Below are 27589 nucleotides of genomic sequence, written 5' to 3' on the forward strand. Positions count from 1 at the left end.
GACCCGTACATTAATACTCAGTACATTATTAACAAATAATGCACTGAGAACATGTAATATATCTTTATTCAACATTTCTTGCATAATAAAAGCAAGCGTAATTCAATTTCATTTCTCAGTAACTCCTATTGGAACCACTAGGTGGGGCAGCAGAGCTCCCCGCTCTTTACCCCGCTCGAGCGGGTGATCCGCTGGGCTAAAATTCTTTTTTCGCGAGCCGCTCCGCTGGCGCAACGGTGGAGACCGCTCCGCTCCGCTGGCCGTAAACCCGCTGGGCTAAAACTCTCTAATATGGTTTGCCCCGGCAGAGCTGGTATATGGCCGAAATCTTCGAGGTCCCCAGAGGCTAGTTCGTGAGCTATGGGAGGACGATCGGGTGCCCACAAGTGTAGTGGACTTTGTGCTGGACCTGATTAAAAGATTACATAAGTCACGTGAGATCGTGAATTGTAACCTAGAGGCAGCGCAGCTTCAAAGTGATATTACGACAGAAATGCGAGGAACCGATCATTCGACACTGGCGACAAAGTGTTTATCTTGCGCAAAAATAAACTGGAAGTTCACTGGGATGGGCCCGCCGAGGTTATTGATCGCATTTGAGAGGTGAATTACACCGTCAGGTTACCTGGACGTAGACGTGAGGAAGGAGTTTATCATGAAAACTTAATGAAACCCTTCTTGGAGCGAACAGCTATTGTTACCACAGCTATGAATGGTTCAGAGGACGTTCCTCTAGAGTTACTTAGTTTTCGCGGGAGAACGGACCCTATAGTATGGAAGAAGCAATAACGCAGGCTGATAAAAGGTAGGAGCTATAGAACTGAGGCAGTGGAAGATTTGAGGAGCGTTATTCGGGAATATTTTTATTGTTCTGGGGAGAACCTAGGAATGACTCATTTGATACAACATGACATCGAACTAACAACGGAGGTTCCTTTTAAGTCCAAAGCGTACACTCCTGTCCCCGCGGCAGCTAGACATAATGAAGGCAGAAGTAAAAAGGATGCTTCGTCTAGGGTTGATCAAGGAAGCACATAGTTAATATTGCTCCCTTCTAATGTTATAGTTGAGGCACCAGGGAAATATCAACAGCCATTCGTGTGTTATCGAAAGTTAAGTGACATCACGAAAGACCAAATCTACCCCTGACCGAATATAGAGGAGATAGTAGAACTCGTAAACAGGGCTGCATTTATTCCAACCCTAGATTTAGTGAGGGGATATTGGCAGGTGCCCTTCATAGAACGAGCCAGTCGCTACGCGGCCTTTGTAACCCCTTTCGGGGTTTACCAGCCGGTCACCATAAGCCTTGACTTGAAGGACGTGCCGTTCTGTTTTTCAAGGCTTATGGATCAGGTGTTTGAAGGACTAGAAGAATTCGCGCTGCCCTTTCTGGATGATGTAACCATGTTGTCTAATGACTGAAAGTCTCGCTTGCAACATACACGAACGGTACTTGTAAGAATACGAGGGGCGGGCTTGACAATTAAAGCCGAGAATTGTCAGTTCAGCCAGGCTCGTGTCACGTATTTGGGGCACGAAATAGGACACGAGAAGCGGGAACCTATGAAAGCCAAAGTGGCGGCCACAGTTAACTTTCCGAGGCCTGTAACAAAAAAAATGTGTGGTCATTTCTGCGAGTGGCTGGGTATTACCAACACTACATTATAAATTATTCGAAGCTTGCCAGTCCGATAACTGACAGCCTCCGGAAGCGTGAATCAGGATGGGTCATATGGAGCGCCGATAGGGAAAAGGCTTTCCAGAATCTGAAGAAAGCTTTGTCTTCACGGCCTGCACTAGCCTCGCCAGACTTTTGCAGATAATTGTTTCTCCAATGTGACGCCAGCAAGCGTGGTCTAGGTGTCGTCCTTGCCCAACTAAATGAACGCGGAGAAGAGCATCCTGTGCTGTACCTCGGTTGAAAGCTGACACCGCGAGAAGAAGCGTTTAGCACCTCGCAGAAATAGTATTTGTGCATAGTGTGGACCATTCAGAAGCTAGGATGCTATTTTCAAGGCACTAAATTCCAAATCGAGAGCGAATGTCAGAAGAAAAAAAAAACGGGAGACTACTGAGATGGAGTCTCATCTTGCAGGAATACAACTTCGAGGACAAGTACAAGAAAGGGAGCCAGAATCATAATGCAGATAGTTTGATCCGGGTATTTTAAGCAACGGACTCAGAGTAAAATTTTTTAGGAACGTGTTTTATACGTATCGTGAGTGATGTTATTCAGTTAGGCAACCTATTTATGACTTATCGACAGCTCACCACGACTAGAAAAGAGAGAGACAGAATGGGGGGTAAAACATTGCAAACGATACGGGGATCATAGCGTCCGGTAGGCGCGTCGCTCGGGCACACCGTCGACTGTGTGTGAATGTGTGTGTGTATTCCCAGCAAGGTGGACACAACTATGCGAGGGCGGGGCCCTCGAGCTGCCGTGTGACATCAGCCGTCACAACTAGAACGATCCCCGAGGCCGCGACCGAACATCGACGCTTCGGGAAACCTGACATCTGGTCACCCTCAGGTCGAATATCTTGGCGGCGGAAGTGTTAACACGTCTCAACACCACAAAGGCGTTAATTGGACGTTTACCACGTGTCAAACCACCACCCCTCCTATCCAGACGCCAACGCAGCGTGGACAGCATCCACGGTTGAACGGTCCTACGAAGGGCGTTCACCCCACCATTAGCTAGAAACCTGAGCAGAGGATGAAAAGGAGGGAACCATGACAACTAAATAAGAGGCGCACTTAGACGTTTGCGACGAGTTAAATCACCACCCATCCCTCAGCATTTATCCAGACGTCAACGCAGCGTGGACACCGACTGTTGCAAGGTTCCACAAAAGGCCCTCACACCGCCCTTTACCTCAGCCCGAGCGAAGAAAAGAAGGGGGACAACGACGACGAACGGGGTGTTGCGGTTGCTTTCTTGCCACAGATTCCAAACCAGTCTCTTCGGAGGTGGAGTTACTGCAGGTTACTGCGAGCATGGGCGTGGTATCGCAACTGAGCCGACGAGGGTGATTTGCTGCTGGACAGCCTTCAGATTGGCAAGTGGCAATGGAGTTGTGGCAAGTGGCATTGGCAAGTGGCATTGGCAGAGTGGCAATGGAGTTGTGGCACTAAGCCAGAGGGCGCGGGTTCGAATCCGGGCTACGGCGGTCGCATTTCTATGAGGGTGAAATGAACAAACACCCGTGTACCGTTTATAGTATGCACGTAGAAGAACCCCAGGTGGTCAAAAATTGACCCGGAATCCCCCACTATGGCGTGCCTCATAATAAAATAGTGATTTGGGGCATATAAAGCTGCAGAATTTAATATCAAATTAATTAGTTTATCTCGATTTTATGCTTTTCTTATCAACAACCCAACGAATGACCGCTAGGCGATAATGTAGGCGTTATCGCAAGAACAAAAGAAAGGAAAAGGAAAACTAAAAAAAAAATCCCTACATAACACGGTCCTTGCTTTCTATGTAGGCAACCTTTAGCGTTGTGCTGAAAGCTGACCTGGTATTTTGGGCACGGAATCGACTGAAACACAGTGCAAGTGTCCCCGTGACCACGTGTCACGAAGATGGCATTTCTGAACACGCTGCAAGAGAGCAGGCATAAGGGAAGAACATGGCGTGCAGATCGCAGTCTTCCCATATCATAAATATCGATGTCCTCGTACTCGTGGATATGTAAGAACCAGTCGATCCGCAGAAGTTGTGCTGCGTGAAGCTCATGCACTGTATATAAATGACACAGGGCTGCCAGCAACTTTCATTTCACGTTGAGCAAGCAGCCATGTGCTTGTACATGGGAATAAAGAAATCGTTCTTGTAATGATTCTTTACGCAACACTTTCCACAATAATCCACTCAACGACGGAGCGCGTTTGTCACAACACCGGCGGAGTACCGGCCGCCTACGTATTGGGGTTAAGTGGCAGTTCCCCGAAAGCCCATGGTGACAATGCTGGATCCAGGATGCCGATTCCCATTTGGGTGCCCTTCCATAGGATTTGGAGCGGAGAAGATAGTCCCATCACCATCAGGGCTACAGCAGAGAAGTCAGACTGCTGCATCGCCGCTAACCCACCCTGACAACCGTATTCCCCATTCCCTTTCGGCAGAATGTACGAATAGTCATGAGCGGAGGTATACCCTATAAGAAACGTAATAAAAACGTTTCCAAATGAACAATCAGTCTCGGCGTCTGGGATACCTTCAAAGCATGTATCCCTAGTTACGTACACATCTCCTCTATCTCTGGCTATATGCGTGAGCAATTAGTGCAGGCGCTTCATTGATCTTTTCACCGAAAGACAAATTATAAATAACGTTTTGCTTTTCTCACGAGAGTCACACCGTTGGCAACGTCGCAACCAGACGGTAGGGATCAGTACCCTTTGATTCTCTTTTCCTCTTCATTTGATTTCCAGCGAAAATGAGCAATTTGCGTCCGAATGTTAATTCATCGATTATGAATTCACGACTGTTCGTAACGACAAGCAAGACCTGCAGACGACGCCCCCCGTGCGAGAGTCCGATACCTGAGCTTTTTCAGTCATATACGGGAGGAGAATGCGAAGAAGCGGAGAACCGAGAAATGGATCACACCATCCCTTCTGCTGTTATCCTCGTACAATGATGATTACGTTTTAAATGTAGGGCGAGTTCCTCAGGCAAGAAGAGGCGAACGTATTTCTTGCGCAGAAAGATACAAACCAAGTTTGGCGTTAATTTAATTCGAGCGGCAACTCTTCGGCGCCGGGTCACGCACGCAGCGCAATCTCTTTCGCAGTGCGGCCTGCCAGAAAATGCTCCCGTTGACGTCAGTGGCAGAGAAGTAAGCAAAAAAAAAATTTATATAGCTGGAGGCAAGAAAGCCCGCTGCGAGACCCCGTAACAGCAGCGAGCACGTGCTCGGTCCGCGGCGTTGTACGTGCATATCCAGGTCGTACGGAAAGGTGAAAAGAAAAGGCTCGGTAGTACAGTCCCGAAAGAAAGAAAGAAAGAAAGAAAGAAAGAAAGAAAGAAAGAAAGAAAGAAAGAAAGAAAGAAAGAAAGAAAGAAAGAAAGAAAGAAAGAAAGAAAGAAAGAAAGAAAGAAAGGTAATTAACCCAGCATGTTACCGCAAGCGCGGTCGATACTGAACAAAGCGCCAAAGAAAGAAAACAAAACTTAGAGGGGAACAGAACAAGGAGGCAAAAAGGAGCAAGCACTCTGTCCTTGCTGTAAGTTGGGCGGATCGGATTGCACTTTATGTTCCAATCCGAGGTCATGTGGGTAGCTGCACGAAAAAAGTTTTTTTTTTTGCCTGCGCAGTAAAAAACTACCGTGGTGGCGCAAATTTGCATAAGTTAAAAGAAGAGCGCGGAGAAACAGAAAGAACTTGAATGAATATAACAGTACACTAACAACGTGGCCAGTGAACTAGAATCGCGAGACAGAGGAGCCTGCAGGTCTGCAAAAGAGAATCACCTATATAAAAAAAAGTTTAGCGACTCAAGGCAAGGCTCGAAAGAGAAAATGAGTTAATAGGGAAAGTATAGGTTCCAGGTGAATATACATGGTTAAAAACCGTTAGGTGCATGTAGAGCCGTAAAGGTGAATGTGTCGCGAGACAGAGGAGCCTGCAGGTCTGGAAAAGAGAATCACCTATATAAAAGAAAGTTTAACGATTCAAGGCACGGCTTGAAAGAGAAAATGAGTTAATAGGGAAAGTATAGGTTCCAGGTGGACATATATGGTTAAAAACCGTTAGGTGCATGTAAAGCCGTAAAGGTGAATGTGTCGCGAGACAGAGGAGCCTGCAGGTCTGGAAAAGAGAATCACCTATATAAAAGAAAGTTTAACGATTCAAGGCACGGCTTGAAAGAGAAAATGAGTTAATAGGGAAAGTATAGGTTCCAGGTGGACATATATGGTTAAAAACCGTTAGGTGCATGTAAAGCCGTAAAGGTGAATGTGTCGCGAGACAGAGGAGCCTGCAGGTCTGGAAAAGAGAATCACCTATATAAAAAAAAGTTTAACTACTCAAGGCAAGGCTTGAAAGAGAAAATGAGTTAATAGGGAAAGTATAGGTTCCAGGTGGACATATATGGTTAAAAACCGTTAGGTGCATGTAAAGCCGTAAAGGTGAATGTGTCGCGAGACAGAGGAGCCTGCAGGTCTGGAAAAGAGAATCACCTATATAAAAGAAACTTTAACGATTCAAGGCACGGCTTGAAAGAGAAAATGAGTTAATAGGGAAAGTATAGGTTCCAGGTGGACATATATGGTTAAAAACGGTTAGGTGCATGTAAAGCCGTAAAGGTGAATGTGTCGCGAGACAGAGGAGCCTGCAGGTCTGGAAAAGAGAATCACCTATATAAAAGAAAGTTTAACGATTCAAGGCACGGCTTGAAAGAGAAAATGAGTTAATAGGGAAAGTATAGGTTCCAGGTGGACATATATGGTTAAAAACCGTTAGGTGCATGTAAAGCCGTAAAGGTGAATGTGTCGCGAGACAGAGGAGCCTGCAGGTCTGGAAAAGAGAATCACCTATATAAAAGAAAGTTTAACGACTCAAGGCAAGGCTTGAAAGAGAAAATGAGTTAAGAAAGAAAGTATAGGTGCCAGGTGGTTATATACGTGGTTAAAGACTGTTAGGTGCATGTAGAGTGGTAAAGGTGAAAAAAATTACTTTTTGTCTTACAATATGGTTGTGAAATGGCGATGAATTTGTGTTTTATGCGATGACCGACATTACTGTTTCTGTAATAGCCACTCGAAACGTTTCAACAATATCTCGCCTTAAGATACTGCGCCCACAAAGTGAAAGCTGCGATAAAAGCATTTCGCATGATGAATGGCATCAAAAAACTTCTTAGAGCGCAGATTTGAAGCACCGTTCCTGCGGCGAGCGTCGGCGTCTTCGGCGTAACCGAGCCAACGAGCACCGCGAAGGATGAAAGAGCGAACGCGGAGGGCAGCGGGGGATGAAAGACGGCGATAGCGAAGAGAGCGTGAAAAGAAAAGCGTAGTGCCGCTCAAGACGGGCTCTGCGGCGACGATGGCTACGAGATGACGCCAGAGCAGCGCGCGTCGTCAGTTCACCGATGACGCCACCGATACCATATATGGAAACAAAGCGCTGCATGAGCAGAGGTCTGTGTGCAGCGGCTGCTGTGAATCGCGCCAACGCATCACACACGCGTTGCTTCGCGCCACACTCCGCTCCGTTTGCAACCTGCCGCACAAGACAGGTTGTCCGTCCGCGCCAGCCAATATATCGCGAAATGAAGGCACGTATAGAGCTGCACTCAAATTTAGCATCAGGGAGTATCGTAATCGTCGGTGATTTTTTCTTCGAATTCAAATTTATTAATAGAATATGAAATACAGATAGATGGATATACAGAATGAGGACAAAAGGTAATTCACCGTGGGCGGGATCTCCTAAATAACCTTGTATGCACTCACATTTTTGGCGTAGTACTCAAACAAAAGAAACAATTGTGTATGAAACTCGCGATGGAACTAGGCAAGTGAAGCCTGTACGCAGCAGTCGGAAAGCGGGCTGCGAAGCTGGAATATTCCATCTGCGGTTGGCGTCATGGAATGGGTCGATTTTTATTCTTGCAAGCTAACAAACGAACAGTCGCCCTTATTCATTTTCATCAGCCAGGATGTGCCCATTTTTAACGCGAACGCATTCTATGTGTGTCAGTGCAACCTAGTGCAAGGATTTCTAATGGCGCAACCTGTAACTCAGTGCTGTCATGCTGTTCCTTCTAAAAGGTTCCATGCTCCCCTCCCTCTCCCCTCTCTCTCGAGCTCTTAGTACAGAAGCTTTCGGTTGTGCCCAGCGTGTCGGCTCAGTGACCGACTTTAAAACAGGAATAGTCGTACAGGTGCGTTGGCTGGGAATATTACAATACTACAAAGAAAAATTTGAAAATGCTCTATTTGAAAACGCAGATTTTGGATACTCTACCACCGACGATTCTCTTTCCTGCCGGGAGGTGCGGGCGTATCGAGTACACTAGTCTGTTCGAGCGAAAATTTTCTTGCGCTTGCATCCATTACAGCCAAGCCAATGTGTACGTGAAATGCTAGATGTGCTTGGACTGCCCTAGAGAGCAACGTCGCGCGGTTCTCTCTATACTGGCTCTCTAGAGCACTCTTTTACCGTCCCTGCCAGGTGGCACTCGCCCGTGCGCAACGCATGGGCAAACACTTCGCAGCTACAGAGCGACAGCTGGCGACGGGTATCATTAGTTCGTTAAAGCTGTGTTAAACCTTCATTACCTTTTCTTTCTTCATTTTTATTTTTGTTTACGGATTCGCGTACGGCCAGTCAGTGCATTTATCAAACTTTATGGTGACATGAAATAAATCGTCAAGACGCGGGGTTTAACGTCCCAAAGCAAATCGCTTTGGAAGTTTCGGGCGGAGAGATGACTATACGGACAATTTGGCTTCTTTAACGTTCCACGTAAATCTATATACACACGCGTTTCTGCATCCTGCCCCCATCGGAGTGAAGTGAGCGCTATCGGGAATCGAACCCGTCACCTCGCGTTCAGCGGCACAGCGCCACAGCTGCAGGGCCACCGACGTACGTCAGACTGCACCGAGTGACAGCACCAGCGGTGACGTTCGAGTGGCCGCCGTGTGCGGTGGGGCGCAGCGCATGCGCCTTGACGTGGCGTGCGCGGCGCGGAAATAAAGCAGAGCGGTGGCGATGCGGGGAAGGAGGGAGGCAGCGCTCCCCCCCCCCCCCCCCTCTCGCCCGCGGCCGAACCGGATCGCGCGGCGCACGGCCGTGCCAGCCGGCCGGGCCAGTCGAACTCTACCTGTCGTGCGGGCAACGTGGACGCGTAGGAGCTGCTGGCCGGGGCCGTTCGCCGCTGTCGGCGAGCATCTCTGCTCTCTCCCTCCTCTTCCCCCCCTCTTGACGGATACACACTGTGTGCGTGCTAGTGCTTATACTGCTGGCCTTCCTCTGTGCTGACCACGGTCCGTGCGTGACCCCCGGGACCTCTTGTCCTGGACTGCCGCGCACGCGGGGACAGAACTCCCCGGACGATCTCCATCACCGTTTTGTGCGGAGAGGAACTTCCGGAAGTGTGTGCGCATCAATCTGTGATTCGCCTCCTCCGAAGAAGGATTCTAAGTGGGCTTGTCCCGAGGCTGTGTCACTGCAAGGGCCAGGTAAGAAACATCCGATCTGACTTGCATTTGTTTTCTTTATTGCAATATTCTAACCGCCAAGTTTCGTTAACAAGCGCGAGTCGCTCCAGCGCTTGTTCTGGGTGACCAGGCTACGTAGTTTAGGATACGAGCGTAGTGCAACGCCGCGTCGTCGTTAATCTTGCAATCCGCGAGAAACGTTACGGGAAGTTTCTATGAACTATAGGCGCTGACATTTGCATCTAATATAACTAAGTAAGGTATTTCTAGCAAATCGAGTGAGCATTAAAACCATGAGAACGTCACCGAGTACGAATCGATTTTGGTAACTTTCAGTGTAACCTCCCAGGAGGACTATGACTTGTTACGGCCATGTTTCCAGTTCCCCTGCTGCTGAAGTTTCCTCGGAAAATACATCGACGATACGGGCGCTAAATTTTCTGAGACGAAAGAGCGACGACACGGATACACTTGTACCTGTAGCTTCAGAGCAACATGAACGCTTTGCGCAGTGACGCTTGAAGCAGGACGGAGAGCCAGGTAAATTAAACATTCATTACATTAACTGATAAGGTTTCACGAGGTCGTGTTTAATGAGCATGAGCCTTTCTTATCAGCTGACTCAGCAGACTGGCATGTCGCCGCCGTGAATGAACATGTTCATTCGTGTGAAGACATGCATCAGCGACTGGGCGTGTGCGATTGCTCCATGGCCTTGGAATCGCTTTAATACGTTTACTCTTGATTTAACAAGTGAGGAAGTCAGAACATTCGTTTGCAGCCGGAGGCCAAGCTGAGCTTTATTTATGTAGAGGAATAGACAAGCCAAGTGTAGGTTCGCGCCCATCAAGACAAGAACGTGCGAGAACATGGCACCTTAGCTATACAGAGCGTCGACTGTTTAATGTATACGCGCACACGTACTGCGAGTTGCATCAGTCAACGACAGCGCAGCTAAGGTCAGATTCTGCGAGTGTCTCCTCTCTGGTTTCATCTCCGTCCACGGCGACGGTGCAAACAGCATGCTCGTGCATGACGACGCTCACCTCCTGCGGAGTTGCGACGAACCCGCCAGAGAGCGTTTTATTGCTGCCAGAGTGGTAAACAAAATGTTTCAATACGTGACGAGCGAATCGAAGAAGTTGTCTGCAGAGTATCGTGTGTCGGATTTCGTTACAGAAATGTTTGCGATGCCCCGCGCTCTCTTAAAGAAGAAAGAAGATATCAAAAGTGCAAACACATCTGTAGCCGCCATACTGTGACGCATACATGCACTCAACCACAAGTGTTATTCCTTCTGTGTTTACGTCGAGGGATCAAAACACCCCGACGCTTCTCAAGTTACTCTCCATATTATTTGTGCGTAACTATTCAGTAGATCTACATGGCCGAGGCACATAGAGTGGGACAGAAGAAATACGAGTTTAACCATCTAACGCTGAACCTGGTTCATCGCTTACAAAGAATTAGTAGGCAAACGGGCGAAAATCAATAACGTATTACGAAAATATCTTAATTAAATTAATGTGAAAGCGAGATGAGCCCTCTTAATGTGACTTAGAAGTCGCTGCCCTTCGATGGAAAAAAACTTGAAATCGACGTCAATGTACGTTCCAGAGGAAAGGAGACGCACCGGGCAGGTGATCCCCATGCAACTATCGTCACAGTTTATGACGCCGAAAGAGTCCAGACACCGTGTAATGACTGCAAAAGCGGGAGTTGCAGTGCGCCTACACCCTTTTTTTACACCTTTCTTTCTCTTTGTCCGCGGGTGCACAGCAGGCGACGGGTCGGGGTGTACGCGGCGGGCGCTTATCTCTCTCGACGAGGGGTGAGCGGCGGCAACAGGTCCCCAGGAAGAAGACCCCGCTTCGGTCAGCAGCTGTTGCGGCGCGGTGAAGCCAAGCACACGAGGCCGCTTCCCGTGGGAAAGCAAGCAGAGAAAAAGATCCCAGCAAGACGGGGTCGAATCTGTGCCTCCTCCGTGTGGTCGCCGTCCGTGGTAGCCGCAGGGGCTCGGAAGATCGCGTTGCGTGCGAGGACCGGAAGCGCCGCTGCTCGATCGGCCGCCGTGGGAAGGCGAGAGGGTGGCCCGGGCGTCGCTTCCGGCGACGACTGCAGCCAGCTCGCCCCGCCGAACGCGGCGCACCCCCGGCGTCGTCGGTGTACACGGGGACACGCTTGGCCGGGTCGCCCGGGAGACAAAAGGGGAGGACCCGGTCGCCCCCTTGGTTCGGGTTGCTGTGGGCGCACGTACCTTCTCTGGGCCCGGTGACGAAGACAAGCGGCGAGACAAAGGAAGGCGCGGAGCCCGTGTCGCCTCGCGACCGCGCCGCGGCGACCCCGAGGTGTTTTCATCTTCTCACCGCTGTGCGCGGGGTTCCCCCGATGTGTTAAGGGAATGTTGTTTTAAGCACGCTTGGATGTGCTACACAAAATATAGCTAAGAAAGCCTAGTTATACAACAAAAGCGAAGGATTACTGAAGGGAAAGAAGGTATAGTGTCGAGCCGAGAAGTGTGACGTGGAACGAACACTGTGCTATCGACCGGAGCAGAAAAGTGAACATCGCACTTAAAAATGCTCTCCCGGTGTTGGGGTCGTCGCTGAGAGTACCCTTAGCTTCAAAGCATTAACTTCAAAGGGCGTTGGTCCAGCGTTCTTACCGCGGACCAGGACGAATTATTTGTCAACTGCTGAGCTTTCTTTCTGGCGGTTTCCTTCATACTACTGTCGGTTGAGTAGAAAGAGGGTTCTTTTTGTTGTTTAGATATCTGACCTTTCAATATCTCCATTCACTCTGGCCATATCTGTTCGATGCTGACTGTACACTTCTGCAATACAAGATCTGGTCATATTCTGTCGATTAAGGTTCAGCGCTGCAGTTGTGGTTACACTGGCGCGACCAGAATGCTGTACGACCGGAGGCGACAGCGTTTAACGAACGTCGAGACTGCTTCTGTGCAATTGGCATTCATATAGCGTATATATGACGACCCTTCGTTTCGCAGTCCCGTGGTGTACATTGAGTCATGCGAGAGGTTCGCGGGGAATTGCGCATTCGCAAACAACCTGCAACGCCGGAGCTTTGTACAAAAATCAAGAAGCGTTCGACAGGGGGCCCTAATTTGTCAGGCTGCACACGTATGTAGCTGAAGGGACCGTACAAGTAAGTGGGATTGTCCTGAAGGGGCGGGACAATCGACTGAATTAAATTCATGTCCACGTAATTTGTGCGGTTCTGACGCCAGCCACCACATTTGGAGTCGACAGCAAAACCATATAATCAACAGTAACGTTGAACTAGAACTTGAAGAAGGCATTTGAAAAGCGGTGAGGACTCGCAGAAGCGGGTAATCCGGACAAGCAAAATGATAGGTCGCAATTACGCAAAGAAATCACGAAGAGCACAGACTTCTATATACGCTGTCAGGATTGGGGGCTCAATCCCTTCGTCCGTGGTCCTTTGCCAAGATTGGAGTACGGCATGAATTCGAAGGTAGCTGGCCCATGCCGTCGTCCAACTTATTTACGCTGAGATCGTTGATGAAGTGAAGAACTGCTTCTCATCGAGAACGAGGAAAAAGGGGTTTATTTACAGAAAATTAACTCAGTCTAACATGACTGTTTGAGAAAAATAGTATTAGTCCAACAGGACTGCATGAGAGAAGTGAACCAGTCTAACATGACTGCTCAAGAGAAGTGTGTCCAACAATCGCACAACCACAGTTTTTATACACTCGATCCGCTGGTCCTACGACGCGGCGGCTGTTCGTTTACACACCACCAACTCGCAGCTGCTCTGAAGACCAGTTTTCAGACCCAAAGGCACACACATTCCGAAGCCCAAGCGACGGCGTTGAAGGTGGTGCCGTTCCGGAAAATCGACGCCGCTCGAGGGACGCTCGTTGTTTTGCAACATGCTGAACCGTGAGAGCGCAAAAATAAGACGTTCCCGCGGTAGCTTCTTCAGGCGTGTCAGATCAGCGCCGCGTTGAGGAACTCTGGAATCATTGTCCACACACCAAACTCGTCTTGTCACAATGTCGAAGCGGGCTGGAGGAAGGCGGCGGATTCCAGCGCAAAGGTCGCTTCTTTGAACGCCTCGCAGCTGCAGCGGCGGAGAGCGGGAGGTGCGCGTCTTGCACCCCTTGTCGTAATCGGGTGGCAAGGTGACAATCTTGTTGTGCAACCCGCCGTTCTTTACAGCGCCTCCATGGCCCCAAAAGTCTCGACTGTCTAGCGCTGACAACCGCTAGGCAGGAAGAGAACGGCTGCTGGTCAGGGGGGGATTGATGTCTTGGCTCGCAGCGACCACTTGTGCATTGATGTCACCGCCCCAAAACATCCAACAAGGACAGGCAACTGCAAAATGAACCCCACGACACGGCTCTGCGCCGAGATGACGTGCATTGGCTCTCACTTTAGACTCGCTAGGCTTCAAAAAAAAAAACAACAACAACATAAGTGCAGAAACAAAAAAAAATGCTGCATTTCACTATGCCAATTTCTGAAGCAAATTCCTGCTGACAAATTCAGCAATCATGGAGGGAATCCTGCTAAATGAGAGGGGATCTTCTTCGCTCAATAAAATTAACACTAGTAACCCTAAAATTTAGGCGGGACCCTCAAACGCAGAATTCAAATTAGCCTGCTCAAACCATCCGCATTGCTATGCAACTTTCCCTTCTTATATCTAACGGAGAAGTTGTACTCTTGGAGAGTGAGGCTCCATCGGAGCAAGCGGCCGTTTTTGTGTGACATTTGATTGAGCCACGTCAGAGGACAGTGGTCGGTCTCGAAGATGAACTTCGCTCCGTACAAGTAACACGACAACTTCTGGGCGGCCCAAACCAAACAAGCGCATTCCTTCTCTGAAGCGCTGTAGGCTTCCTCTCTTACATTTAGTTTACGGCTGGCGTAGAGGATAGGATGCTCCTCGTTATCGTCGCCGACTTGACTAAGTACCACGCCCATACCTCTGTCGCTTGCGTCGCATTGAACTATGAATTCCTTTGTGTAGTCTGGCGCGCGAAGCACAGGGCGAGAAACCAATAGCGTTTTCAAACTTTGAAAAGCGTTCTCTTTGTCCTTATCCCAGTGTACGTTACTCGGTGCTCCCTTTCGGAGGGCGTCTGTTAATGGACTTGCCAATTGTGAGTAATTCGGAATGTACCGTTGATAGTACCCCACAAGTCCCAAAAATGAACGAACGTCCGTTTTCGTGCGCGGCTGAGAAAAATCTCCAATCGTAGCTATTTTCAGCTCAGCCGGCCGTCTCATGCCCTGACCAACAACATGGCCCAGATAAGTAACCTGCGAACAACCAAACCTACACTTTTCCGCTTTCATCGTTAAGCCGGCTTCCCTCAACCGTGAGAACACCTGTTTGAGGTGCGATACGTGTTGTTCCCAGCTGTCCGAAAAAATGGCCACATCATCAAGATAAGGTAAGGCGAACTCCTGCAAGTCCTTTAGGACAATATCCATTAACTTAGAGAAGCTAAACGGCGCGTTCTTCAGCCCGAAGCTGAGTGCGAGAGGGCGAAAAGTGCCTACAGGCGAGATGAATGCGGCATAGCGGCTGGCACTTTCGGAAAGGGGAACTTGCCAGTACCCCCGCACGAGATCTATAGTTGAAATGTATTTAGCAGCGCTAACTCTTTCAATTCGTTCCTCAATGTTGGGTATCGGGTACAGCTGATCCCTAGTGATCGCATTTAACTTCCTGTAGTCAACACACGGACGAGGGTCCTTGTTAGGGGTTTCTACGAGTATTAGCGGTGACGTGTAGTCACTCTCAGCGGGCTCAATAACTCCCAACTCTAGCATGCGCTGTATCTCTGCCTCCATAATCTCTCTCTGTCTTGGAGACACCCTGTAAGGTTTTGATCTTACTGGTTCGGTAGAGGTCAGCTCAATTTCATGCGTTATCAGTTCGGTTCTACCCGGCCGATCGCTGAATCTGTCGAGATATTCCCCTAACACCCCTTTTAGCTCATCTAGCTGCTCGGGTCTTAGAGCATGCGAGCTTACCGAGTGTTCTACTACTTCTTCTAGGCCGATTTCAGAGTTGGAGGTTGCCCTATCCTCCTTAAACTTGGTACCGATGCCATCCGGCTCTTTGACAGTATAGTTAACGACTCCGCTCCGCTCTACATACGGCTTCATCAAATTACAGTGATATATCCTCACTTCCTTCCTGCGACCGGGCATTCTCAAAGCATAGTTAGTTTCTGAAAGTTTGTGCAACACTTTAACGGGCCCGTCCCAGTGAACTTCAAGCTTGTTCTTTCTTGAAGGTTTGAGGATCATTACCTGGTCTCCGGCGTTAAACGTACGAAGCCTCGCATTCTTGTCATAATAGAATTTGGCGTTCTTTTGAGCTAGTGCCATGTTCTTTCCGACTAGTTCTTGGGTTGCGCTTAGCCGCTCCAGTAAATTTAGCACGTATTCAACCACGGTTGGACTCTCCCCTCTTTCCTCCCACATCTCTCTTAACATTCTCAGTGGAGAACGGAGTGTCCTCCCATACACTAGTTCTGCTGGTGAGAACCCTGTCGCTTCATGTGGAACCGTTCGCAAAGCAAACAAAGTTGCCGGCAGACAGTTCTCCCAGTCCTCCTTGTGCTCGTAACAGAGCGCACGCAAAACTCGCTTAAGCACCGAATGCCACCTCTCTACACTGTTTGACTGAGGGTGATAGACAGAACTGTGTATTAACTTTACCCCGCACTTTTGCAAGAATGTGGAAGTCAGTGCGCTCGTGAATACTGACCCTTGATCTGCCTGAATTTCGGCTGGAAACCCAACTCGTGCAAACACTGTCAAAAGCGCGTCTACTACTTCAGTGGAGCTGAGCTCTTTCAAAGGGATTGCTTCTGGAAACTTGGTAGCCGGACACAGCATGGTAAACAAGTACCTGTAGCCTGATTTTGTTTTTGGAAGAGGCCCTACCGTGTCTATTACAAGCCGTCTGAAAGGCTCTGTTATTAAGGGCACTACCTTCAGTGGAGCTTTCCAAGTCTCTCCTGGTTTACCAGAACGCTGGCAGGCGTCGCATGATCTTACAAAGTTTTCTACATCTTTGAAACAGCCAGGCCAGTAGTATTCCATAAGCAATCTTTCCTTTGATTTGTTTATGCCTAGGTGGCCGGACCACCCATTTCCATGACAAAGACTCAAAAGGTCCTCCCTATACTTAGTAGGTATGACTAACTGATCTAAAATCTTACCCTTTCGATCTCTGTAATGCCGATACAACAATCCTCCTTTCTCATGTATCGTTACGTTGCGCCTAGCAATGCCTTCTTTAGCTGTGTCCCGTAATTTAGCTAAGCTCTCATCATTCTTTTGCTCAGCTGCCAGTGACTCTCTATCCACGCGTAAGAGTTGATCAAAGTTCTTTGAGGCCGGTGATAATAACGACCCTGTCTCGCTTGGGAGCGCGTCTGCATGCTCTTCCTGCAGGCTAGAACTCTGACACTCTAGTGCTACGCTCTCATTGAGCTGGTCAACTGGCAGGCTCTCCTCAACTGTTCTTTTGTCCGTCGGGCCTAGCTCGGATTCGGGTATTGAAGCTATCCCCTTTTCTGCTTCAGCTGGAGGAGCTTGAGCATTTTCAGCCGAAAGCGCCGCGATCTTACGAGCTTGGCCTCTGGTCAATGCCTGTACTATGCCCTCTCCCAGTTTGAGCCCTCTGTCACGCAGTAACTGATTCGAACGATTCGAAAAGATGTAGGGATACTGCAGTGACAAAAATTTGGAAACTGCAGCCTCAGTCTCTAGCTCCCCGAATGGTCCACTGATTTTGACTTTGGCCATGGGCAGACACACGCTGTGTTCTTCTACAACCTGTTTTATCCATGCTACTTCTCCGGTGAAGTCCTCTACCATCACGTAAGACGGATGGACAATGTCCAGCGTGGCGGCACTGTCTCTTAGCACTCGGCATGGTTTTCCATTAACTTGCAGGTCGTGGAGATATGGACTTAAAAGTTCCATATTCTCATCCTTTTCCTCCACGTAGGAAAAAACTACGCTTGGCTTCTCGCAGTTTACAGCTATATGTCCCAGTTTGTGGCATTTGTAACAGCGAATTGGTCTGACAGATTCGAATTTTCTTTTCTGTTCTTTTTGTGCGGTTTCTCCGTTAACTTTCTCCTCGCTCTTTTCTGCGGGCTTTTCCGCCATGTCTACAGGCTCGGATCGTCTAGCTTGCGCACCCTTTTTGAACGGAAATGGCTTCCGCGGTCCATTTCGACCGTCCCAGTTTCCCTCCTCGGCGTTCAACTTTCTACGGGTTGCGTACTCTTCGGCTAATTCAGCCGCCCTTTCCACAGTGTTTACATTACCTCTATCTTGCACCCACAGTTTCACAGCTTGGGGAATGGTTTTGTAAAACTGCTCTAGACACATGCATTCAATGATCATGTCTCTGCTGTCGTACGCTTCCGCGCTTTTAAGCCACTCGACTAGGTTGGCCTTTAAGCTATATGCAAACTCCGGATAGCCCTCGCTATCTTTCTTGCCTGTGCTCCTAAACCTTTGCCGAAAAGCTTCGGCTGAAAGGCGGTATTTCTTCAGGAGACTAGCCTTAACTTTTGCATAATCATATGCATCCTGCACACTCAGTCTGGCGATTACTTCCGCCGCCTCACACGGCAACATAGACAGCAACCGCTGTGGCCATGTACTCGGGCCGAAGTTCATCTTTTCGCAAGTCCTTTCAAAATTGCAAAGGAACAAGCCTATATCGGTCCCGACCTCATATGGCTTTAATAGCCTGTCCATGCGGTACGATTCTGCCTCACTTGATCGACCCAGAGCTCCTTCACTTCCTTGAGACAACTCCAAACGTCTGTTTTCAAGTTCAAGTTGCATTTTTGTTATCTCGCGATCTTTATCGCGTTCCTCTCTCTCTCGTTTTTCTCTGTCTCGTTCTTCTCTTTCTTTTTCCCGTTTCTCTCTCTTTTTGAGAAGTTCCAATCCCATTTCAATATCTTGCTCACTGGCCTGATTGGAAATTAGCTCCAATAATTCCGATTTGAGCATTTCCTTGCGTACATCTAGGCCCAGTTCCTCACCAACAATCAACAACTCGTCTCTCAGCAGTGTCCTTAACTCCATGACTGCTGCTTTACTGCCTTGATTCTGCTCTCTAAATCTAGCTAGGAAAACACAACCTAGCTAACACACAACAATCTAGCTTCCCTACTGTTCTAAACAGAACAACCACAAAATGAAGCCTAGAGAGTCAAAGCAAAAACCAAGCACTCACCACAGATACAGCACCATGTCGCAAAGTCCATCTCACCGCTGTCAGCCAGTTGTCAGGATTGGGGGCTCAATCCCTTCGTCCGTGGTCCTTTGCCAAGATTGGAGTACGGCATGAATTCGAAGGTAGCTGGCCCATGCCGTCGTCCAACTTATTTACGCTGAGATCGTTGATGAAGTGAAGAACTGCTTCTCATCGAGAACGAGGAAAAAGGGGTTTATTTACAGAAAATTAACTCAGTCTAACATGACTGTTTGAGAAAAATAGTATTAGTCCAACAGGACTGCATGAGAGAAGTGAACCAGTCTAACATGACTGCTCAAGAGAAGTGTGTCCAACAATCGCACAACCACAGTTTTTATACACTCGATCCGCTGGTCCTACGACGCGGCGGCTGTTCGTTTACACACCACCAACTCGCAGCTGCTCTGAAGACCAGTTTTCAGACCCAAAGGCACACACATTCCGAAGCCCAAGCGACGGCGTTGAAGGTGGTGCCGTTCCGGAAAATCGACGCCGCTCGAGGGACGCTCGTTGTTTTGCAACATGCTGAACCGTGAGAGCGCAAAAATAAGACGTTCCCGCGGTAGCTTCTTCAGGCGTGTCAGATCAGCGCCGCGTTGAGGAACTCTGGAATCATTGTCCACACACCAAACTCGTCTTGTCACAATGTCGAAGCGGGCTGGAGGAAGGCGGCGGATTCCAGCGCAAAGGTCGCTTCTTTGAACGCCTCGCAGCTGCAGCGGCGGAGAGCGGGAGGTGCGCGTCTTGCACCCCTTGTCGTAATCGGGTGGCAAGGTGACAATCTTGTTGTGCAACCCGCCGTTCTTTACAACGCGCGTCCACACGCACGCACACACAAGTGCTAAAAACAAACGTCATATTGAAAAGGCACCTAACTTATGCAGATAAAGAAATAGCGGCAGTGTCTAAGGCCTGTATTCACAAACGGAACTTACCCTCAACTTATGACTTAAGTAGCCGGTCGATGCTTAACGCGTTTCATAGACAAATCTTGTACTTACAGTAAACTTTAATGGACACTTGAGTGCGGGAAAGTAAAGTACGGTCATCGGCAACCTTAAGTGCGACTTTTGCTACTCTCGCATGGCAAGCAAGATGGCCGCCTGCTACGGCAGCCTCGACGACTTTGACGATCTCGCCGGACGTGTACGCAATATTACGGAGGATGAGGCATACCGATACGTGTGGCTATTACGGCCACGGCTTAAGGCTCGACCGAATCCCACGGAAGTATAGAACGACGCGGAATTCTCGTGGCGGTACCACTTTTCCAAGCAAGCGGTGCTACGGCTGTTGGAAATGTTGCCACTGGTCCCCAAAGACAACGAACGCGGTCACCTCGGGTAGCCGCTGCTCCAGCTTCTAATCGCGCTGCGATTCTACGGCGCCGGAACATTTCAGGTTGTCACCGGGAACCTCCTTAATGTTTCGCAAGCAACTGCGTCTCTAATCATTGCACGAATGTCAAGAATGATTGAAGAGACTTTGTTCCCGCAGCTCCTGAAGTTGCCAGATGCTAATGATTTGGCATCCGTAATGGAGCAGTTCTATACACCATCGCATGGTTTCCTGGTGTGAACAGGTGCATTTACTGCACTCATGTACCCATCAGAAGTCCCGGAGGAGACGACGCGGAGGTTTTTCGCTGTCGAAAGGCTGCAATGGCGCGAAACGAACTCAAGGAGCACGGCGCGTTCTTCTTCGGAAAAGTTTGTTTTCCTTTTTTCCATCGTCCGCGCAGGTTGAAAACACGCAACGCACACACACTCTCTGCGCAAGAACACCCCAAGTTTTCAGCAGCAAAACCAAAAAAATGTCCGGACGGCGACACACAGAACCGCAGTGGCTGCGAGAACCAACGTGAACTTGTGGCCAGACGAGTTTGAGTAAGGCGCTAAAACCAAACCGTTCCTTGTATTTTACTCAGAAGAATGCGCGGCAAGCACTGCAACAGTTGTATCCACAACTGTTGCAAATTTTTTTTTTTTTTTGCGATTGAACCTATCGTAGACGTAAAATATTTACGCATCCTCAACGCCAGACGACATACTTGACTCGAAAAGTGTTACTTTCGAAAGTGGTACTTAAGTGTCGTTTTTAAAGTACTCGCTTAAAACTTTCCTAACACTTGTACTTTTCCCGCACTTAGTGACGCCCTACTTAAGTTCTGTTTCTGAATACGGGCCTAAGTCCACAAGGGTGGCAGTTTGATTGAATTGGTGTTCCATAACGTTTTCATGAATTAGCGCATCTCATTAAAAGTGAAGAAAGAAAAAGGCGGACACGACGAAACAGGAGGCAGGGGGCGCTAAGCGCCCACTACATCCTGTCTGCTCTTGGCTATGTCTGGGCACTTGCCACATCATTATTTGTTAATGGCTATAGCATTATATATGTACTACATAACGTACGAAGTGCTGATTCTTGTACATTGTGAAAACCAAGCTATACTACACAGGACCTATATAAAGCATGGTATATATTATACTAAACAGTCAATTTTACGAATGGAAGCGTCTTCATTATATGTTTTTAACCGTGATCATAACTCTAAACGCTTACGGGCTGTGGTATAGCTATACCCGTATAAGATAGTAGGCCGTCCGCTAATGGTCATGCGCATTGGTGATGATTTTCTTTTTTAAACATTTAATTGTTGACCACCCCGACAGATCGCTGATTAATACAACGATCGGAAACAAATTATCTCTATTTGGCAGAATTCCTGCCTCATGTTGAGCATGTTTTTCGATGGCGCATAAGGGCACTTGGAGGACCGATTGACAACGGAACTTGAAGAACAAAGATGAAGTCGGCATATCCAGAACGAGTAAGATTGGAGATCACTGTATCCCAGCGATGGTATATACTCCAGGCCTTGGTAATGCAGCCTACTTAATGTTGAGCTATTGATCATGACGATGATGACTATCATTGAGAAGGGTGCGCGTTTCTCGTCAGCACTGCTCCCACACGTTGTAAGCACTCTAGATTTCCGTCGACTAAAAAGAAACGCTTACGATAGTGTCTGCATGTACCCTTCGCTCGGTCTGAGCACACATCCATTTACTAGGAGGCGAAAGGGCAGTTAACTTCACTCGCAAGAGGAACACCAAAGAGTGAATCGGGCATCGACTATAACGTATACAACGAGGTACAAAACAAGAAAACCGGAGCTGTAGCATCTTGATGGCCTTCGCCATAGCGCCGACAACCCCAGAGGCTGATCCTGAAGGCACTAAGACCCCTTGGAAACAAGCACCTTGGGCCATAAAGTTCCGCCTGTCTCCAAGGCGGTGAGGGCATTCAAGACCGGCAGCAACTCGGGAGAATGGAATTCGATAAAGGCGGCGTCACAGACGGGAACATAAATATAGTGCGCACGCCAGCAATGGCGCGCGCGCGTTCGCTCTTCCATCGCAAGAGCTACAAAATTGACAAAGAAGTCATTTGTGGGACAGAGGATACGACGCGCCGTCGATCGGTACAGCGCCGCGAAGTGTGTGTATGTATCGCCACGCATACACGTATACTTTCTTGCACGGCCGCGCGTCCTGATCGTTTGATGCCAGAGAGAAAGAGAGGAGAGGAAAATAAGAAAGAAATATGGCGAGGGAGGAGAAGGCGGTTTGATCATCTGGCAAGTTGATATCCTTGACTCGGAGCGTGTGTACAGAGCAAGGTAGCGATCTCGAAATGCAGTCGCTGCCGCGGCAGCGAGTCGCCTCGACTGCGATCCCGCGCTGCTTGCGCTCGGGTAGAATGGCTACAATGAAAGCGCTTCAAGGACGGCGCGCGGTCGTCCATTCGTGATGGAGGCCCGGATCGCGCGAGGTGCTCGCTGCAGAAACGTGGCGTCAGAAGGAGAGGAACGCCACGGAGGAGAGAGGCGCATCGGCTCTTCGGTTTCCTTCGTGCGTCGTGATGGAAAAAAGTGCCGTCGTCATTATCGGTCCCGTCGTCATTGCCGAGCGGGACCATCTTCGAGAATGCGGTAGGGGAAAAAAAAAAGAAAAATGCGTCCGCATTTAACGCGAGTCTTAAATGCACCGTTTAGCGAGAGTGGCATTTCGCGTGAACCGAGACTTGACGTCTTGCACTTCGTCGGCACGAGCGCAAAAACGCCGCAGTCATACGTGCATCTTCTCGATGCGTTCACCCTTGGTGTGAGAGGCCGCGGCTCACGAAACGAGATTCACGACTACACGTGAAGAGACCTTAAATGTGACGGACCCAGAGCTGGCGAACGTCACCCGCCCTGTACGCAAAAAAAACATTTTCGGTTCTGCAAGTGCAAATGTGCCGCATACTCCAAGCTGTATTGAGAGGTACGCGTAGGTCCCTCCGTCATGCATAGAGAGCCGCTTGTGTGCATTTCTAAAACACTTTGAGAATTTTGATACCAGTGAACTATAAACCTTTTTTCTTTATTTTTATTTTATTTTTATTTTATTTTTAATCTTAAACACCGACGTACAGCGGCACCTGATCGTCGGTTCCCTGGCGAAGAAGCAGACGTAGCTCCCGCAAGCTCGTATATCATGACAAGTGTTCAATTCAAAGATATTAGGCGCAGGAATAGAAAAAAAAACTGAAGCGGCCACAGATTTGAAAATATTGCGCAAACAGCATATTGGCGTTGTAAGGGTTGGGGTCGGACATAAAATAGATGATAGCTGGCCCACGCCGTCGTCCGACTCATCCAGGCTCAGGAGGTTGTTGAAGGGAGAGACTTGTTCTCATCGAGAACGAAGAATATGGGATTTATTTACAGCATCTACAGGAGAACGTTACAGTACATCAGTCTAGCCTGACTGAAAGCGAATGCACCCTCAGCAGCCGCGCCACGGCTGCTTATAAACACTCTGTCCTCCCTAGATCCCTAGGTGAGATAAAACGGCCGTTCAACCTTCGACCAATCCGAAGCGTCCAAAGTCATCGCAGCCGACCCGCCTTTGAGGGGGAGGGTTTACACACTCACTTCAGCACAGGTTTCACTGACCACACCAAGGTGAGAGAGTTTTCGCAGACACGGGTCTTGCCCTGAGCAGGCGCCTCTTGGACCAAGAATTGACCCCGCAGACAGCGGCCGCCGCGTCTGTCCATTTGGGTGACGACTTCTGAGACCCGTGAGACGGCGCCGCAAAACACCTTCCAGGAGTTCCACCGCTTCAAACAAACCGTGATGGTGACGGCGAATCTACTAACAATACTTGGTCCGCCGAATGCGTGTAGACATCCCGGCGCCGTTCGGTTGGGGACTGTCGCTTCCTCGAAGTTCGCCAGGTCGAACGTAACAGCGTTTAGTAACCAGCCTGTCTAAGGTGTAATAAAGGAGGCGGTTTGCTTACTTAGGAGCAAAAGATGAAAAATATGAGTATCTTTAATCAACTGGCAAGTACACTGTTTAAAGTAGAGTGAGAAATGCCGATTTTATAGAGAAACGGGAAGAGCCTCATGGTTAGCTCCGCAATAGAATTCCCATATATGGAAACTTCAACTGTCTGAACTGTAATCCTGTACTAAGGAACCGTTGGTACATGCAGAAAAAGTGTAACATTATCATCACGCATTTTCTTTTTCAAGATATATCGAATGGGCATGGTTAGTTGCGGGCGCCATGTCACTGTTCTACCTCGACGAACTCCTTGTTTTCGACATCATCGTCCAAATTTCCCGGTTTACTACGGCGTTGCTAATCCAGGGCTGTGGTCTTAAATACGGGGCGTTCTATCGGTAGACATTCGCCGTAATGACTACCGCCGATTTATATTGTGGTGGACACGGAGCTTCACGAAACACAGCACTTCAGGCGCAGTGCAGAAAAAAGAAATAAGAAAGAAATGCTTGGGGGACATTTGCTTACATAGAAACACATTCGCGACCTCACGCTTTCACGGCACGTAAGCTCATATGAATGTACGCTTTGTGAATGCATTAACGTGAACATTGGAGGCAGCTTTTGGTGCCTGCTTCGCATCCTGCACAATACGCGGACGATCTCTGGCAATAAGCGAACCAAAAAAAAAAAATACAATTAACTTTTTGCACGAAACGGATTCGCGCGCGTGATTTCGCTCGATCTTCCTCCACGACCTGCCGCCTTCCCCCGACGATCAGACGAGCTTTCTTCGGCAGCCAGCGAAACCGGTAAGCTTACCGGGAAAGCGCCACCTTCCCTCACTCCGCTGTCCGCCGGCGGTCGATCATCTCCGCTTGCTCGAGGAAGACTTTGTTCTTGACCGTGGCACGACACCCAGCGTCCCAGCGGCGCCTCCTACATAGCCGCTGTCCTGCATAGCCTCCTCGTCATTAAAGCTCTCCGCCGCATCGTTGACGCCCCGGGGCTCCCACATGCGCCAGCAGAGGAGCCTCTGTCCCGCAGCGCTGCACGAGAGAGATCAACGTGGTATAAACTTTGACGGCCCCGTGCTCGTACCCGTATAATGGCGGTTTTGGCGCTCGCCGCTATATGCGGGAGAAGGCGCGCGCTTCTTCCTTCATCGCCCGTGCGTATATGTGCGTGAGCGAACGCGCGTTCCTGGTATACGAGGCCGGCCCATCACGTCAGGACTGGTCACGACGTCCGCCTCCTTCTTCTCCCGGTCGTCCTGTTTGTGTGTTTGTCTTTTCGCGCGCAGTGTACGACGCGCGAGTCGCTTGCGCGCTCCTCCGTATGGGCAAGCGGGCGGGCGCACGCGCGCGGCGACCCACGTGACCCATCTTTAACGGAGCGAGAATATATGGTAATGCGCGCGGCGCTCGTCCACGTCGTCTTCCCGACGAGTGGTGAGCAATGCAGTCCTCGCTGGGCGAATCCGCTGCGCTTGCTATTCCAGACGGAAAAGTGGGCGAACCGTTTTGGGTCGCGCGCGCGCGCGCGTCCGTTGCCTCCGTATATATACGAGTGATTTCGCGCGATTTGCATATGCGCTATTGACGTCACGGCGGCAGAACGGCTGCAGCCACCAACGTGTCCTGTCTGTGCCGTATAGGAAATGTACGGGAGCTAGCAAATGTTCCCGAGGCACCTGTTCGTCTGCATACAAGGCCTTCTTAGGAAGCTTCGCTGCTCTAGAGCGGTATACACTGGACTACGCCTGACAGGAAAGCTTGATAGCGGGTTCGGCTGCCGCAAACAGGCGATAAGTTACTCTTTCGGGACGATTAATTTTTAGTCACCACAATTCATTTTAAATTTTCGAAATGATTTACCAGACGCTGGGTGAAGCACTCAATGCGTTTAATAATAGCTCGTATTACTTTATAAATATAACAATTGATTGCACGATTTATATGACTCACATACTTCGCTCGTAGTGCATGTGAGACTCAATATATAATTTTTCACATTTAAAACCCGAATTAAACAGGATCCCGGTAAGTGAAGCAGCAATATGGCTCGTTCCGGGAGCTCACTCGTCTCCTCTTCGCCAGCCTGTATACGATATTCGCAGACACGTGTGAAATTTTGATAAAATACGATCAGGATGTCAGCACGATCTTGAATCCTCAACAAAGCGCATCTTTGATTTATTTATACCGTAAGGACCAGCATCTACATATAGTTCAGCAACGATTCTAGAATTCGCAAACGACGCCGCTTTCCGTTTCATACTGGGAAATGTACGAACAAAAGGCAAAACCTCGAGGAAGACGACGTACACAGCTGCGCACTGTTCTGTAAAAAAAAAAAAAAAAAGACAGCGTGATAGTTGTGCCCCGCTTAGCTGTGCCCGCTGTGCCAACTGTGCCCCGCTTAGCTTCAGTTATTTTTTTCCTGCTATATAGAATGAACCATTCTGCCCAGTGAGAGGTGTGCTGCACAACAGTAAGGTAAACCCCAATGCAGCCACTTTTCTATTGTCTAACAGAAACTGCCGACGTTAGCTATAGCCTGCAAGCAGGTACGGCATGCTGCTCCACTGCAGGTTAAAAAAAAAAAAACTGGGTAAAATGTCACACCGCGCGCACCCTATGAATTCACACTGACGCCAAACGAAGATTCGCGCACATACTCAAAAAGGTATTCACAACTTGGCCTCCGAGATCTGGCGGCTCGCGCTGTAAAAAAGACAGCGCGCACCCCGACCTCGAAGGCCACGTTCACAAGGCCTCATTGAGTCCTGCGGCCCCCAAGACGACGCTATCGCCGCTATAGGGGCGCTGTAATCGCGTGCAATGCACGGGCGCACTTCGCCCGCGAGCCTGTAGTGGAGCAACAGCGCAAGACGCACCGGAAACCTCGCGATCCCGAAGCCTGTACAAAGCAGCACAGCGTCGAAATGAAGAGGGAAGCCAGAAGTGCCCGCTCTGCCTGCGGCCGTGGTTGCAAGGCGACCGACTGTGACACAAACTCGCTGCCTTCCGCGTCCGCTTTGCCTCTAGTGTTTGGCGCCGTACGCGCTGCAAAGCAAGTCATCGTCCTTCGGGGGGTTAAGTAGACAAGCGTTTTGTAGCGCAGCTTCCTAACCGAGCAAACGAGCACAGCGAAGGATGAAAGAGCGAACGCGGAGTGCAAGGGGGGATGAAAGACGGCGATATCGAAGAGAGCGCGAGAAGGAAAGCGGAGGAGGTGGGTGCGGCGGAACCATGAGGCGGAAACCTGAGGAGGAGGGTATGGCGAAAGCGTGAGAAGAAAAGAGTAGTGCCGCGCAAGTCGGGCTTTGCGGCGGCGAGCGCTACAAGATGGCGCCAGAGTAGCGCGACGTCATCTATTCATCGATGACACGCGGCGAGCGCGTCCGCCGATGCCACATTTGGAAACATAGCGCTGCATGAGCGGTGGTCTGTCTGCGGCGGCTGCTGTGAATCGCGCCCACGCGTCACCCACGCGCTGCCTCCCGCGATCGTCCGATTAGCGAGGCAGTCGCGTCACACTTCGTTCCGTTTGCAATGTGCCGAACGAGACAGATTGTCCGCGCCAGCCAATATATCTATTGCGAAATCTGCTATGAGGAAAGGAGTAGCCGTCACCATTATAGGGTGACTACATCTCTTTCGTTTATTTTCATTTCGATAACAAAAAAAAACACATATAAAGCTGCGCTCAAATTTCGCAATTAGGGAGTATCGTAATCGTCCGTGAACTTTTTTACAAGCTTT

At 49.2% G+C, this 27589-nt stretch overlaps 2 protein-coding genes across 6 annotated transcripts in view; one reads left to right on the forward strand and one right to left on the reverse strand.

The window, feature by feature from the left end:
- The window catches only part of LOC135906942 (uncharacterized), a 125732-nt gene that overhangs the window by 45276 nt on the left and 52867 nt on the right, over positions 1 to 27589 (reverse strand). For 3 of the 5 annotated variants that reach the window (XR_011511360.1, XR_010565855.2, XR_011511359.1), the window contains exon 1: positions 24645 to 25098. The exons of 1 other annotated variant lie outside the window; for it this stretch is intronic. The gene's annotated coding sequence lies outside the window, so the exon portion shown is untranslated. Of the gene's footprint in view, positions 1 to 24644; positions 25099 to 27589 lie in introns of those variants that run through there. One more of the 5 variants, XR_010565856.2, reaches the window with a different exon arrangement.
- The window catches only part of RhoGEF64C (Rho guanine nucleotide exchange factor at 64C), a 164983-nt gene continuing 146219 nt past the window's right edge, over positions 8826 to 27589 (forward strand). The window contains exon 1 of the mRNA XM_065438562.2: positions 8826 to 9205. The gene's annotated coding sequence lies outside the window, so the exon portion shown is untranslated. The remainder of the gene's footprint in view (positions 9206 to 27589) is intronic.

The sequence above is a fragment of the Dermacentor albipictus genome, chromosome 1 (assembly GCF_038994185.2).
Source record: "Dermacentor albipictus isolate Rhodes 1998 colony chromosome 1, USDA_Dalb.pri_finalv2, whole genome shotgun sequence".
Taxonomy (NCBI): domain Eukaryota; kingdom Metazoa; phylum Arthropoda; class Arachnida; order Ixodida; family Ixodidae; genus Dermacentor; species Dermacentor albipictus.